The sequence below is a fragment of the Engystomops pustulosus genome, chromosome 6 (genome assembly GCF_040894005.1).
Source record: "Engystomops pustulosus chromosome 6, aEngPut4.maternal, whole genome shotgun sequence".
NCBI classification, from domain to species: Eukaryota; Metazoa; Chordata; class Amphibia; order Anura; family Leptodactylidae; genus Engystomops; species Engystomops pustulosus.
Window position 1 is genome coordinate 105,008,931 of NC_092416.1, and position 13,398 is coordinate 105,022,328.

The window sequence follows — 13,398 nt, forward strand, 5'->3', positions numbered from 1 at the left end:
ACCCGAATCCGAGCCGAGCCAGTCGAACATTTTTGTGTTGCTTGTAGTTGATTAAAACCACAGTAACATATGTATGCTCACTCAATGTATGTTGCTGTCCTCCCTTTTGTCTCTGCTACAGATCTTCCTTCAGTAAAGCCTGGTAAAGGGACAGCATGGTGGCTTAGTGGTTAGCATTGCAGCCTTGCAGTGCTGGGGACCTGGGTTCAAGTCGCAGGGTCATCTGGATTGTATGTTCTCTTCATGTTTGCGTGGGTTTGTTAGTGCTCTACTTAATGTTAAAACCACAGCTGTACATGTCGATGTCAATGACCACCTTCTTTTGGAAAGAAATGGAAAATCTCCTAAGTTTTCTCTCTCCTCTCTCCGTTCCCCTCCACTGGATTTAAGCGTGGACCCCGTCTCACCTGTATCCGAGGTTCACTGCTGATCCTGTGTTAAGGATTGGGGACAGATAGGGGTGCATTTACTAAGGGTCCTTCGGAAGCATTTTCGTCGGGTTTCCTGACAATTTCCGTTTTGCGCCAAATTGCCCCGGGATTTTGGCGCACGCAATCAGATTTTGGTGCATCGGTGCAGGCTTGCACACAACAGAAATCAGGGGGTGGGCCGTCGGACAACCTGATTTAACAATTAGAAATGTGTTGCAAGACACGCACTTATGATGCAGGAACTCGGGCGCACGAGCTTAGTGAATCGCGCCGGACCCGAATCCTCATCGGACAACGCACTGCGGGATCGCGACAGGACCGGGTAGGTAAATCTGCCCCATAGTGTAGATCACCAAGGTAAAGGGAGAATAATTTATTGCATATATTCACGAAAAAATTTTTTAAACGCGTGTGTCACAATATTAAAAATGCCAAACGCCTCGCCCGACCTAGGTTTCGCCTCATCAGGCTTCTTCCAGGGCAATCCTTAGCACAGGATCAGCAGTGAACAACGGACATGGAGGTGAGACAGGGTCCACACTCGGATCCAGTGGAGGGGAATGGAGAGACTGTCCATCGACATATACAGCTGTGGTTTTAACATTGAGTAGAGCACTGACAATTTTGACTATTGTGGATTTTTGGCTTTGTGGGATTATGCCTGGTCAGTGGGTCCTCTAAACTTTTAACTCCTTGCTTTTCGGACATCGAATCCTGTAGAATACAGTCATCCAGTGTATTCTTCAGGTCATGTGACTTGAGACAATCACATGGACCCAATGACATCACTGGAGGTCCTATGGGAGACGGAAGGGAGTGTAGGAATGGCAGGGAGAGGGAGAGAGCAGAACTGCTTTGCCTGAGATCTTTCCAGTCTTGTCAGGTATGTGCACAGTGGAACAGCAGTGAGTTTATTACTCCCTGCTCACCCACTGATTTCAACCAGAGCAGTTTCAACTGACAGTGGGGCCCAATGTACAATTTTAATGTAAATATATCTGCCCTGTGCACTGCACTAATACTGTTTTTTCTGTGTCTGCGCAGAGCACTTGGCATATTCTGTTATACTGAACTGTAACATCAGTGGGCCCAGCTCTCCCTAAGGGTGAAGACACACATGGCGTTTTTGGGCCGTTTTTGGGCCGTTTTTGGGCCGTTTTTACTAAGTGCGTTTTCAGATCGTAAAAAACGCATGCGTTTTTGATAAACGCATGCATTTTTGTCCGTTTTTAATTGCGCAAATTCGGAAAACCGGACAAAAACGCATGCGTTTATCAAAAAACGGATGCGTTTTTTAAAAACGGATGCGTTTTTTACGATCTGAAAGCGCACTTAGTAAAAACAGCCCAAAAACGCCATGTGTGTCTTCACCCTTAGGACCCAGGGTCCTAACATCAAATGTTAATCAACGAGAGCGCTCCCTCAATGCAAAGGAGGTTCTCCTGTGTTTTTAAGTTGCCGGGCCACGGTTTTTAGAGAGACATAGCTGATTGTCTACCTCTGCATTTTTGCTGTTTTTATGTCCAGCAGGGCAGGGGTTGCAATTAGAAGCAGTGCAGGACGCATGCAGGCCCCAGATTGTGCAACCCTATACTGTACTGTAGTATGTAGAGTGTATCTGTCTTTTTGTTTCTGCTACCTAGCTGCTGTAACTCACTTCCCCAATTCCCTCTTCATTACTATGTAATCTGAAACTGGAGTGAACTTAGATTCATCTAACTAAAAAAAAAATTGAAAGATTTTAAAGTGAAAAAGCAGAGGGTGCAGCTAATGTGGAATTAGAATTATTTTGCCCTAATTAAACACAGTATTACAAAAGTTTTTTTGTGTTCACTAGTACCAGGGCTGTTTCTAAGCAAATCTCAAAAAATCAACCCCCCCTCAAAGGTCATTAAAATATATACAATGTCCCCCGATGTTTGGCATAAACAGCCCCCCACAAATTAAAATTATTATGTATATTCCCACTATATTGGCTTATACATTACTACAACCAAATTAATCCTAACATATATAGTGCCTCCCCTTTAATTAAAATATTCAGTGTCAAATTATAATATTGTGCCTGTCATGAGTTATTATAATAGCAATTTACATATATACTTCACCAGAACAAAGATTAGTACAAAAAACTGCACCAGTATGGATTTCAATATATGGGTACAGTACTAGAACCAAGCTTTATACAGAAACACAGCACCAGGTACAAGTCCCTGTCACACTGCTCACTGCTCACTGCTCCCAGTATATAGGTATCCAGCGCACTGCCCCCCCAAAATATAGGGAGCCAGCAAATTGCAGCTCCCCAAAACCACCACAGTACATAGGTAGCCAGCACAGTACAGCCCCCAGTATACAGGGAATCATCACACTGCAGTCACTCACCAGTACATAGGGAGCCAGCACTCTGCAGCCAAACCCTCCTAAATGGGTAGCCAGCACACTGCAATCCCCGAGTATATAGGTACAATGCATACCGCCCCAACATATAAGTAGTGGCAGGGCAATGCAGCCTCCTTCCAAAATAGGTAGCCGCAGCAAAATGCAGCCTCCCCCCAGTGTATAGGTAGCACCAGCACAATGCAGCCTCTGCCCCCAATACATAGGAAGTGCAACACCCCTGCCGATGCAAGGCAGAGGGGTTGTTGCGATTACGTCCCACCATGTAGCTTGCAGCCTGTGTAGGGTCTGATCAACCCCACAGCAGGTCACTACATAACACAGGGGAACACTGCAGTGGTTGAGTCTGCCTGGTAAGGCAGGAATTAATTCTTTATGTGATTAAATACACTCACCGGCCACTTTTTTAGGTACACCTGTCCAACTGCTCGTTAACACTTAATTTCTAATCAGCCAATCACATGGCGGCAACTCAGTGCATTTAGGCATGTAGACATGGTCAAGACAATCTCCTGCAGTTCAAACCGAGCATCAGTATGGGGAAGAAAGGTGATTTGAGTGCCTTTGAACGTGGCATGGTTGTTGGTGTCAGAAGGGCTGGTCTGAGTATTTCAGAAAATGCTGATCTACTGGGATTTTCACGCACAACCATCTCTAGGGTTTACAGAGAATGGTCCGAAAAAGAAAAAACATCCAGTGAGCGGCAGTTCTGTGGGCGGAAATGCCTTGTTGATGCCAGAGGTCAGAGGAGAATGGGCAGACTGGTTCGAGCTGATAGAAAGGCAACAGTGACTCAAATCGCCACCCATTACATCTCTGAACGCACAACACTTTGAGGCAGATGGCCTACAGCAGCAGAAGACCCCACCGGGTGCCACTCCTTTCAGCTAAGAACAGGAAACTGAGGCTACAATTTGCACAAGCTCATCGAAATTGGACAGTAGAAGATTGGAAAAACGTTGCCTGGTCTGATGAGTCTCGATTTCTGCTGCGACATTCGGATGGTAGGGTCAGAATTTGGTGTCAACAACATGAAAGCATGGATCCATCCTGCCTTGTATCAACGGTTCAGGCTGGTGGTGGTGGTGTTATGGTGTGGGGAATATTTTCTTGGCACTCTTTGGGCCTCTTGGTACCAATTGAGCATTGTTGCAACGCCACAGCCTACCTGAGTATTATTGCTGACCATGTCCATCCCTTTATGACCACATTGTACCCAACATCTGATGGCTACTTTCAGCAGGATAATGCGCCATGTCATAAAGCTGGAATAATCTCAGACTGGTTTCTTGAACATGACAATGAGTTCACTGTACTCAAATGGCCTCCACAGTCACCAGATCTCAATCCAATAGAGCATCTTTGGGATGTGGTGGAACGGGAGATTTGCATCATGGATGTGCAGCCGACAAATCTGCGGCAACTGTGTGATGCCATCATGTCAATATGGACCAAAATCTCTAAGGAATGCTTCCAGCATCCTTGTTGAATCTATGCCACGAAGAATTGAGGCAGTTCTGAAGGCAAAAGGGGGTCCAACCCGTTACTAGCATGGTGTACCTAATAAAGTGGCCGGTGAGTGTATGTGTCAACCAATCACATGTGTTATCCTATTGTATCTGTAAGCTGGGAATGCAATAGGAGGAGGAACCACCACCTGACCAGTGGGAGTAACAAAACCCCTGGTCAGGAAAGTTCTAGAGTTAGTGTGGATTTCAGAAGAAGACTGGAGTTAATCCAGTCAAGTGAGTCAGTCTTAGGCTGGACTCAGTACAGCTAAGCAAGCCAGTGCAGCCAGACCAGATCAGACCAGAACAGGAGAGCTCAGCTCCCTGCCTGAGTGGAGTGAAGAGCTATTTAGTGAGAGAAAGGGGTATCATCCTACCTTTAAGGGTGATATCTGAAGCAACCCAGGACAAGCTGAAGCATCCTACTAGGACACAGCTATCTCCCAGCCTGCCATTGCATCCAGGCTGATGATCTACTCCTGTGGTTCCATCTCCAACTGCAGCCCCAGCATTCTACCATTTGTCAAGGCACGTTGCTACTGTTCCTGTCGGTTGCAATAAAGAACTGTAAGTTATTTTTGTTCAACGTCTGCCTCCGTCTGGTCCCTGCTACTACGGCTGTCACCATCACGGGCACCCTATCCACCACACAGGGACTCATACTCCAGATCCCAAACGGTTGCCCCTGGGAGAACTACTCTAGCAGCCTCTCCCTCATCATTTCTTGCCAACACCACCCTGCTGGAGACCTGTCAGGCTGTAGGACAGCCCTCCGGTCCCCCATATCAAGCACCGTGACACTAGCGTGCTTAGGCCGCAGCCGCCAGCCACTCAGGTATTCCGGGCCCCGGCTGTCTCCAGGCCCCAAGAAAAGGCTAGGCCCCGGTGGGGGATGTTGCAGAAGCCCCAGCACACTGCAGCCCCCTCCCCAGATAGCCCCTGCAGCAGGCAGCCAACCCCCAAGTATATATGTAGCCCCAGCACATAAAACATTTAAAGCACTCATCTTTACAGCGCTCCGGACTTGCACAACTTCCATCCTTTGCAGTAGCACGACCCAGCCCTATGCTCTTGACCCAGACACACACTATGACATCACAAGGCACTGTGTCATAAACTGCGTGCAGGCCGAGCACACAGAGCACAGCTGTGTTTCACTATTGCAGAAGATAGAAGAGTAGCCACCGGGAGCACAGTAAGGTTTTTCTTAGTGGATGCAGTGGACAGCTGCACTTTCACAGAGTTGAGCTACTGAATGCTCCTTCAGTGAGACACTGGTGGAGATTTATCAGCAGGACTGCAGCCAATCATGGCTCAACTATCATTTTTGCACAGCAGTTTACAAAATGAAAGTTGAGCTGATTGGTTGCCAGGAGCAGCTAGAACAGTTTTGCTCTAAGACACTTATGATAAATGTCCCTCAATGTCTTTCACAAAAAGGTTAATCAATGGTGGAGAAAACGGTATGAAGGCAATAGACCACCGATGCAAGCAGGGGTGAACCCAGCCTTTCTGCTACCTGAGGCAAGCTATAAAGAGATGCCCCCCCCCCCCCCGCCATATATGTAATATATCAGGGACCAGATCCATCATATTGGTCTGGTGTGAAAATAAATCACACAAAATACATACAGCGTGCCGCCATGTAATATAAAATGCATACAGCATGTCACCATGTAGAATGAGATAGATACTGCATACCGCCATGTAGTACGTCCATACTGGCATCCCCCATATGTTTGTGTGAAATCAGCGCCATCAAATTGGCAGCACTTTACAAATACACACATATACATACAGCATATACATACACACATACACAAACACATATACACCATATTTATATATATATATATATATATGCATATATAAAGAGAAAAAAGAATAAAGTTCATGTATTAAGTTATTTGCTCTTTCAGTGTCCAGGTGGCAGCGCAGGCGGGTGGTTGCGGGCGGCCAGGTTACTGTGTCGGTGGTATGTCGGCCCTATAGCAGCCTTTGCTGCACAATTCCGCCCCCTCATCCACTAGGAGGTATGCTGCCTGTGGCGAAGTTCTCAACTCGCCTAATGGCAGGTGCGCCCCTGGATGCAGGCCAAAGAAACAGCCAACAGTGACAGCTACCTCTCAGCAACTAGCTGCAGAGTACGTTTCACATGGAAACCCTCATAAATAGAGATTAGCAAACATACTCATCCGAGCTTGATGCTCGTTCGAGCATTAGCGTACTCGAAACTGCTCGTTGCTCGGACGAGTATTTCGCCAGCTCGAGAAAATGGCATTTCCCGCCGTTTTGCTTTTTGGCGACCAGAAACAGAGCCAATCACAAGCCAGGTGAATCTGCACTCCACCCAGCATGACATGGTACCCTTACACGTCGATAGCAGTGGTTGGCTGGCCAGATCAGGTGACCCTGGAATAGACTAGCCCCTGCCCGCGCTGCTCGCGTCATTCTCTGTCTGGATGCCGCTAGGGGGAGAGCTGCTGCTGGTCAGGGAAAGCGTTAGGGTGTACCATATTGTGAGTAATTTGCAGGGAGACTTGTGTTTAGCTCTTAGTGACACACATATCCACCTCAAACACCGAAGTGGGACAATTTATTAGGGTTTGATTTGAATTAGGCAGAGTCTGCTGATTTATTTTTTTTTTTTTACGTTTATTTCTTTTTAGAACTCACAGTAATCTGCCAAAGCAGTGTGCTTTGAGTGTGGGCTAGAAAATAGCCATAGGAGAACCCCAACGGCTTATTTAGGCCTACAATAGCGTTATATTTTCCTTTTTTTTTTGGTTTGCTTGTGGCTGGGCTTGCTGGTGTCGCTGCAGCGGCTTACAGCAAGTTATCTATGGGTGTGAGAGTGAGACAGACAGACTGACAGACATACAGAGAGAACATAGTCATCCCCCCATAGGAGATAGTGGGGGTAGGGAGAAGGGACAGAGACACAGGTGACACGTTGTTGCTTAGTGCTCCATCCACCTCCCCCCCCCCCCCACAGAGCATTCAAATAAACTTTATTATATATAGTAAAATCCTGGGACTGCCCCTCACAATCTACATAAACATGTGACTGATGACATAAGAGAACACATGATGCCATATATGTCCTTTACATAAAGCTGATGATAAAGCTCAAATGTGCAACTAAATACAGAAATAGTCTTTAGTGAGGGGGTAGTGTCCTTGCAGAGTCCAGCAACAGCTGTCATTCACAGAGCTGTACAATGTCTATTCTTGTCAGAGGTCAACGACCTAAGAAAGACAGCACAAGGCAATAATTGTGTTCACATAAACTTATTACATTATTATTTTATTTACCAACAAGAAATGACCTAGCACAGCCCAGTCAAAATGTAATAAGAGCCAACACACCATAAACAATATCGAAAATTCCAAGGCAAGAAAGTCGGTGTGTCATAGGGCAAGATACAAAAAATAACAAGAAATGACCTAGCACAGCCCAGTCAAAATGTAATAAGAGCCAACACACCATAAACAATATTTATTATTATTTTATTTGCATTCACACTGGCATTAGTAGTGCAGTTAGTACCATATTGTGAGTAATTGGCAGGGAGACTTGTGTTTAGCTCTTAGTGACACACATATCCACCTCAAACACCGAAGTGGGACAATTTATTAGGGGTTTGATTTGAATTACGCCGAGTCTGCTGATTTATTTTTTTTTTCATTTATTTCTTTTTAGAACTCACAGTAATCTGCCAAAGCAGTGTGCTTTGAGTGTGGGCTAGAAAATAGCCATAGGAGAACCCCAACGGCTTATTTAGGCCTACAATAGCGTTATATTTTCCTTTTTTTTTTGGTTTGCTTGTGGCTGGGCTTGCTGGCATTAGTAGTGCAGCTAGTACCATATTGTGAGGAATTTGCAGGGGGACTTGTGACCATTGTGTTTAGCTCTTAGTGACACACATATCCACCTCAAACACCGAAGTGGGACAATTTATTAGGGAGTTTGATTTGAATTACGCAGAGTCTGCTGATTTATTTTTTTTTACGTTTATTTTTTTTTAGAACTCACAGTAATCTGCCAAAGCAGTGTGCTTTGAGTGTGGGCTAGAAAATAGCCATAGGAGAACCCCAACGGCTTATTTAGGCCTACAATAGCGTTATATTTTCCTTTTTTTTGGTTTGCTTGTGGCTGGGCTTGCTGGCATTAGTAGTGCAGCTAGTACCATATTGTGAGGAATTTGCAGGGGGACTTGTGTTTAGCTCTTAGTGACACACATATCCACCTCAAACACCGAAGTGGGACAATTTATTAGGGGTTTGATTTGAATTAGGCAGAGTCTGCTGATTTTTTTTTTTTTACGTTTATTTCTTTTTAGAACTCACAGTAATCTGCCAAAGCAGTGTGCTTTGAGTGTGGGCTAGAAAATAGCCATAGGAGAACCCCAACGGCTTATTTAGGCCTACAATAGCGTTATATTTTACTTTTTTTTTTGGTTTGCTTGTGGCTGGGCTTGCTGGCATTAGTAGTGCAGCTAGTACCATATTGTGAGTAATTTGCAGGGAGACTTGTGTTTAGCTCTTAGTGACGCACATATCCACCTCAAACACCGAAGTGGGACAATTTATTAGGGGTTTGATTTGAATTACGCCGAGTCTGCTGATTTATTATTTTTTACGTTTATTTCTTTTTAGAACTCACAGTAATCTGCCAAAGCAGTGTGCTTTGAGTGTGGGCTAGAAAATAGCCATAGGAGAACCCCAACGGCTTATTTAGGCCTACAATAGCGTTATATTTTCCTATTTTTTTTGGTTTGCTTGTGGCTGGGCTTGCTGGCATTAGTAGTGCAGCTAGTACCATATTGTGAGGAATTTGCAGGGGGACTTGTGACCATTGTGTTTAGCTCTTAGTGACACACATATCCACCTCAAACACCAAAGTGGGACAATTTATTAGGGGTTTGATTTGAATTAGGCAGAGTCTGCTGATTTATTTATTTTTTACGTTTATTTATCTTATAACTCAAAGTCATCTGGCACAGCACAAAATCCAGTTGTGTGCTGTCAGTGTAGGTTAGAAACTAGCCATAGCAATAGGATAGCATCGTTTTGTTTAAAAAAAAAAAAAACACAAAAAAAAAAAAATTTGAAGTTTACACTTTAATTTTGAAAATGTTTAACCCGAGGGCTAGGGGTAGAGGACGAGGGTGTGGACGTGGGCGTCCAACTACTGCAGGGGTCAGAGGCCGTGGTCCTGGGCGGGGTGAGACACCACCTGCTGAAGTGGGAGCAGGGGAACGCCGCAGAGCTACACTCCCTAGGTTCATCATGTCTCAAGTTACTGGGACTCGTGGTAGAGCACTGTTGAGGCCAGAACAGTGCGAAGAGGTGATGTCTTGGATTGCGGACAATGCTTCTAGCCATTTGTCCACCAGTCAGTCTTCCACGCAGTCCACCCATGTCACCGAAATCAGCACTCCTCCAGCTCCTCCACCTTAGCCTCCTTCCCCCCAGTCTGCCCCCTCCCAGCAAAATTTGGCATTTGAACCGGCATACTCTGAGGAACTGTTTTCTGGACCCTTCCCACAGTCAAAAACCACTTGTCCGGTTGCTACTGAGCAATTTTCTGATGCCTAGGTTTTCCACCGGTCGCAGTCTGTGGGTGAGGATGACATTATTGACGTAGTGGAAGAAGTGTGTAAAGAGGTGTCGGACGATGAGGAGACACGGTTGTCAGAAAGTGGTGAAGTTGTTGTCAGGGCAGGAAGTCCGAGGGGGGAGCAGACTGAGGGATCGGAGGATAATGAGGTGACAGACCCAAGCTGGGTTGATAGGCCGGGTGAACACAGTGCTTCTGAGACGGAGATGAGTCCTGTAGCAGAACAGGTTGGAAGAGGCAGTGGTGGGGCCAGACGGAGAGGCAGGGCCAGAGCTGGTGCATCAGCACCAAATGTTGCCCGTAGTCAAGCTCCCGTGGCGAGGGCTAAATTTTCAGAAGTCTGGAGGTTCTTTAAAGAAACATTGGATGACCGACGGACTGTGGTGTGCAACCTTTGCCAAACCAGGATCAGCAGGGGTTCCACCACTACTAGCTTAACTACCACCAATATGCGCAGGCATATGAATGCTAAACACCCCACTCAATGGCACCAAGCCCGTTCACCTCCGGCCGGGCACACCTCTGCTCCTTCCCCTGTGTCATCTGCTAGTCAGCCCCCTGCCCAGGACCACGGCCCAAACACCTCCCGTGCGAAAACCCCATCTTCGCCTCCACGATCCTCCACAGCATCCACCAGCGTTCAGCTCTCCATACCCCAGACGCTGGAGCGCAAAAGGAAGTATAGCGCAACCCACCCACACGCCCAAGCCCTCAACGTCCACATCTCCAAGTTGCTTAGTCTGGAGATGCTGCCCTATAGGCTGGTAGAGACCGAGGCCTTTCGAAACCTCATGGCGGCGGCCGCCCCTCGGTATTCGGTCCCCAGCCGCCACTACTTTTCCCGGTGTGCCGTCCCAGCCCTGTACAAGCATGTGTCAGAGAACATCATCCGTGACCAACGCCGTTTCTGACAAGGTCCACCTGACCACGGACACGTGGAAGAGTGCTGCCGGGCAGGGCCACTATATATTGCTGACGGCACATTGGGTTAACTTGGTGGAGGCTGGAACCGAGTCTGACCCTGGGGCTGCTCATATACTGCCGACGCCGAGGATTGCGGCGCCTACCTCGGTCCAGGTCTCAAAGGCCTACTATGCCTCCTCCTCCTCCCACCCCTCCTCCACCTCCTCCTCCGAATTACCATCCGTGGGCATGGCGCCATCAGTCGGTAGCTCTAGGCACAGCAGCAATGCCATCGCTAAGCGACAGCAGGCGGTGCTCAAACTGCTGAGCCTAGGCGATAAAAGGCACACCGCCCAAGAGCTATTACAGGGCATCACGGTGCAGACTGATCTGTGGCTGGCACCGCTGAACCTGAAGCCAGGCATGGTTGTGTGTGACAACGGCCGTAACCTGGTGGCGGCTCTGCAACTCGGCAGACTGACACATGTGCCGTGCCTGGCCCATGTGTTAAATCTCATAGTTCAGCGTTTCCTCAAGACATACCCCAATCTGTCTGATTTGCTCACGAAGGTTCTCCGCATCTGTGCGCATTTCAGGAAGTCCAGCACAGATGCTACCACTCTCAGGGCAGCGCAGCGCCGCCTCCAACTGCCCGCTCACCGACTGTTGTGCGACGTGTCCACCGACGAGGTGGAATTCAACATTAACCATGTTATCCAGAGTTTACCAGCAGCGCAGAGCGATTGTAGACTGCCAGATGTCAACTTCCACCAGAACTGGTAGTCAGGTCAGTCAGCTTCCTCAAGTCTACAATGAGGACTGGACGTGGATGTCTGATATCAGGTGCTGAGTAACTTTGAGGAGTCAACACAGATGGTCAGTGGCGATGCCGCCATCATCAGCCTCACCATCCCGCTGCTTGGCCTGTTGAAAAACTCTCTGGTCAGCATGAAGTCGGAAGCTTTGCGCTCGTCACAAGAGACGGGGGAAGAAGATTCCCTTGTTGATAGCCAAAGCACCCTTAGGTCTGTTTCTCAGCGCATATCGGAGGAGGTGGAGGAAGATGAGGAGGAAGAGGAGGAGAATGTTGGCGAGACAGAAGAGGGGACCATTGTTCAGTCCTTCACTGTTCAACGTGTATGGGCAGAAGAAGAGGAGTTGGAGGAGGAGGAAATGGGCAGTCAGGCCAGTGAGGGGAGTGAATTCTTGCGCGTTGGGACTCTGGCGAATATGGCAGATTTCATGCTAGGCTGCCTATCCCGTGACCCTCGCGTTCAAAGAATTTATTCCAGCACCGATTACTGGGTATTCACTCTCCTGGACCCACGGTACAAGCAAAATCTTTCAACTCTCATCCCTGGAGAGGAAAGAAGTGTGAGAATGCATGAATACCAGCAGGCCCTGGTGCACAAGCTGAAACAGTATTTCCCTTCTGACAGCGCTAGCGGCAGAGGGCGAACTTCTGCCGGACAAGTAGCGAGGGAGAGTAGGCGAGCAGGCAGCTTTTCCAGCACTGGCAGGGGTACGCTTTACAAGGCCTTTGCCAGTTTTATGTCACCCCAGCAAGACACTGTCACCTGTCCCCAGTCTCGGCAGAGTAGGGCTGATCTTTACAGAAAGATGGTGAGGGAGTACGTAGCTGACCATACCATCGTCCTAAATGATCACACAGCTCCCTACAACTACTGGGTTTCAAAGCTGGACATGTGGCACGAACTGGCGCTGTACGCCTTGGAGGTTCTTGCCTGCCCTGCCGCTAGCGTGTTGTCCGAGCGGGTTTTCAGTGCAGCTGGTGGCATCATCACCGATAAGCGTACACGCCTGTCGACAGACAGCGCTGACAGGTTGACGCTTATCAAGATGAATAAAGCCTGGATTTCTCCAGATTTTCATTCTCCACCAGGTGAAAGAAGCTCAACCTGAATAATGTATGCACTCCTCCTCCTCATTGTCCTCCTTCTCCTCCTATTTGTACACTAAAGCATAGGAAACTGGCTATTTTTTGCCAGGGCCAACTGGCTCTAGCTATAGTACTCTATGTATTTAATTTTTCTGGAGGGCCACCTACCCGGTCCTCTGTTTTAAGCAATTTTTGGGAGTGCCACATACAGGCACTCAATCGATTTAATTTTTCTGGAGGACCACCTACCTGCTCCTCTGGTTTGAAAACTTTTTTGGACTGCCACATACAGGCACTATCCAAATTAAATTGTCTCCATAGCAGCCTCCACATGTCGTCTTTTTAGCTGGCTCCACACGTTGTCTCCATTGCTACCTCCACACGTCATCGCCATAGCTGCCTCCAAAAGTCGTCCATATAGCTGCCTCCATACATGGTCTCCTTATCAAACGAACTGTGTCAGGCACAATTTTGGGTTGTTTTCATGGCTTCCACATCAAACTTGTTAACTGTGTCGCCACCCTGCTGTGTAATCCACAAAATATACTGGCAAACTTTTATTATTTACCGATATTATTTCTTCTTGCGCATCTGTTTACATTCCCCTCACCCGCCATATCCTAAACTTATAAG

General features: G+C 47.4%; 1 protein-coding gene across 5 annotated transcripts in view; it reads right to left on the reverse strand.

Moving 5' to 3' along the window:
* Window positions 1-13,398, reverse strand: part of RASIP1 (Ras interacting protein 1) — a 600,616-nt gene that overhangs the window by 383,074 nt on the left and 204,144 nt on the right. Inside the window, exon 1 of one of the 5 annotated variants that reach the window (XM_072110524.1) lies at window positions 4,717-4,917. The exons of the other annotated variants lie outside the window; for them this stretch is intronic. The gene's annotated coding sequence lies outside the window, so the exon portion shown is untranslated. Of the gene's footprint in view, window positions 1-4,716; window positions 4,918-13,398 lie in introns of those variants that run through there. 5 annotated transcript variants of the gene reach the window in all.